The sequence below is a fragment of the Schistocerca serialis genome, unplaced genomic scaffold, assembly GCF_023864345.2.
Source record: "Schistocerca serialis cubense isolate TAMUIC-IGC-003099 unplaced genomic scaffold, iqSchSeri2.2 HiC_scaffold_953, whole genome shotgun sequence".
Taxonomy (NCBI): Eukaryota; Metazoa; Arthropoda; class Insecta; order Orthoptera; family Acrididae; genus Schistocerca; species Schistocerca serialis.
In genome coordinates, this window is record NW_026048577.1 from 1 (window position 1) to 2,984 (window position 2,984).

Consider the following 2,984-nt stretch of genomic DNA (forward strand, 5'->3'; position numbering starts at 1 on the left):
GCTTCAGTATACGTAGCCGACCCTCAGCCAGACGTGGCCCGGGAACGGAATCCATGGACCGCAATGTGCGTTCGAAACGTCGATGTTCATGTGTCCTGCAGTTCACATGTCGACGCGCAATTTGCTGCGTTCTTCATCGACCCACGAGCCGAGTGATCCACCGTCCTGGGTGATCTTTTCGTAGTTTCCACTATCTCTTTCAAGACAGTTGCATAGGCGGGACTGAGGCGTGTGGCGGCCCCTGTTCCAGCGTTCAGTGTCCAACGGCCTCACGGCCGATGGGCGTCGTACGGCTCCACACCGGAGCGGACAGGCACTCGGGCGAAAGTCATTCAAAACCGGCGCCAGGCGCCAGGTGCCGCAGGCCAGCCGCTCCAGCGCTTCAGCGCTCGTACCACACAACATTGCCGTTAGTTTTGAGACGAACGCGTGGTTCCGCACGCGGCGCACAGCTACTGCGAGCCGTACAGGTAGCGTGTTGCGCGACACGACACGCACATCGAAAGACATGCAGTCTAGTCGGTAATGATCCTTCCGCAGGTTCACCTACGGAAACCTTGTTACGACTTTTACTTCCTCTAAATGATCAAGTTTGGTCATCTTTCCGGTAGCATCGGCAACGACAGAGTCAATGCCGCGTACCAGTCCGAAGACCTCACTAAATCATTCAATCGGTAGTAGCGACGGGCGGTGTGTACAAAGGGCAGGGACGTAATCAACGCGAGCTTATGACTCGCGCTTACTGGGAATTCCTCGTTCATGGGGAACAATTGCAAGCCCCAATCCCTAGCACGAAGGAGGTTCAGCGGGTTACCCCGACCTTTCGGCCTAGGAAGACACGCTGATTCCTTCAGTGTAGCGCGCGTGCGGCCCAGAACATCTAAGGGCATCACAGACCTGTTATTGCTCAATCTCGTGCGGCTAGAAGCCGCCTGTCCCTCTAAGAAGAAAAGTAATCGCTGACAGCACGAAGGATGTCACGCGACTAGTTAGCAGGCTAGAGTCTCGTTCGTTATCGGAATTAACCAGACAAATCGCTCCACCAACTAAGAACGGCCATGCACCACCACCCACCGAATCAAGAAAGAGCTATCAATCTGTCAATCCTTCCGGTGTCCGGGCCTGGTGAGGTTTCCCGTGTTGAGTCAAATTAAGCCGCAGGCTCCACTCCTGGTGGTGCCCTTCCGTCAATTCCTTTAAGTTTCAGCTTTGCAACCATACTTCCCCCGGAACCCAAAAGCTTTGGTTTCCCGGAGGCTGCCCGCCGAGTCATCGGAGGAACTGCGGCGGATCGCTGGCTGGCATCGTTTATGGTTAGAACTAGGGCGGTATCTGATCGCCTTCGAACCTCTAACTTTCGTTCTTGATTAATGAAAACATACTTGGCAAATGCTTTCGCTTCTGTTCGTCTTGCGACGATCCAAGAATTTCACCTCTAACGTCGCAATACGAATGCCCCCGCCTGTCCCTATTAATCATTACCTCGGGTTCCGAAAACCAACAAAATAGAACCGAGGTCCTATTCCATTATTCCATGCACACAGTATTCAGGCGGGCTTGCCTGCTTTAAGCACTCTAATTTGTTCAAAGTAAACGTGCCGGCCCACCGAGACACTCAATAAAGAGCACCCTGGTAGGATTTCAACGGGGTCCGCCTCGGGACGCACGAGCACGCACGAGGCGGTCGCACGCCTTCGGCTCGCCCCACCGGCAGGACGTCCCACGATACATGCCAGTTAAACACCGACGGGCGGTGAACCAACAGCGTGGGACACAAATCCAACTACGAGCTTTTTAACCGCAACAACTTTAATATACGCTATTGGAGCTGGAATTACCGCGGCTGCTGGCACCAGACTTGCCCTCCAATAGATACTCGTTAAAGGATTTAAAGTGTACTCATTCCGATTACGGGGCCTCGGATGAGTCCCGTATCGTTATTTTTCGTCACTACCTCCCCGTGCCGGGAGTGGGTAATTTGCGCGCCTGCTGCCTTCCTTGGATGTGGTAGCCGTTTCTCAGGCTCCCTCTCCGGAATCGAACCCTGATTCCCCGTTACCCGTTACAACCATGGTAGGCGCAGAACCTACCATCGACAGTTGATAAGGCAGACATTTGAAAGATGCGTCGCCGGTACGAGGACCGTGCGATCAGCCCTAAGTTATTCAGAGTCACCAAGGCAAACGGACCGGACGAGCCGACCGATTGGTTTTGATCTAATAAAAGCGTCCCTTCCATCTCTGGTCGGGACTCTGTTTGCATGTATTAGCTCTAGAATTACCACAGTTATCCAAGTAACGTGGGTACGATCTAAGGAACCATAACTGATTTAATGAGCCATTCGCGGTTTCACCTTAATGCGGCTTGTACTGAGACATGCATGGCTTAATCTTTGAGACAAGCATATGACTACTGGCAGGATCAACCAGGGAGCTGCGTCAACTAGAGCTGAGCAGCCGGCCGCCCGGGAGTGTGTCCCGGGGGCCCGCGCGAACACGCAAGCGTCCGCTCAATTATTCTGCAAACAGGAGGAGGCTGAGCTCCCCTGCACAACACACCTCGAAACCCTCTCAGGTCCCGGCGGCGCGCAGCGCCGTCCTAAGTACTTGGTCGGGTTCGAGAGAGGCGCAATCGCCCGGAGTTAGGCGAGTAGACGCTTTAGGTGCGACCACCCGTGCTCCCAACTGAGCTTGCCGCTGCCGACAGAGGCCCGGGAGCGTGCTGTCGTGGCATTGCCGGCGGGAGACAACACGCGCCACCTACGGTGACCGGCAGCTCCAACGCCAGCGCCACAGAAGGACAAAAGCCCTACTTGGGTGCCGAAGCGAACTCTCCCAGCACAGCGCACGCGCCAACACGTCCGCACAGCTGCGATACATACAAACCACCTGCGAGAACCGCTGGGGCGACCGAGCAGCAGACGGCGTCGCGGCGCCGAGCGCCGGGCGGCGGCGCATCCTCAGCGCACAAAGTCCTCAATCGGA

The 2,984-nt window shown here is 55.5% G+C and overlaps 2 non-coding genes across 2 annotated transcripts; both read right to left on the reverse strand.

Annotated features, from left to right (window-relative positions):
• Window positions 1-17: 17 nt before the first annotated feature.
• LOC126453649 (5.8S ribosomal RNA) lies at window positions 18-172 on the reverse strand. The gene has a single exon (XR_007584951.1). It is a non-coding gene; the product is annotated as a 5.8S ribosomal RNA (ribosomal RNA).
• Window positions 173-523: 351 nt separating this feature from the next.
• Window positions 524-2,432, reverse strand: LOC126453659 (small subunit ribosomal RNA). Its single transcript, XR_007584959.1, has one exon. It is a non-coding gene; the product is annotated as a small subunit ribosomal RNA (ribosomal RNA).
• Between the last annotated feature and the right edge of the window lie 552 nt (window positions 2,433-2,984).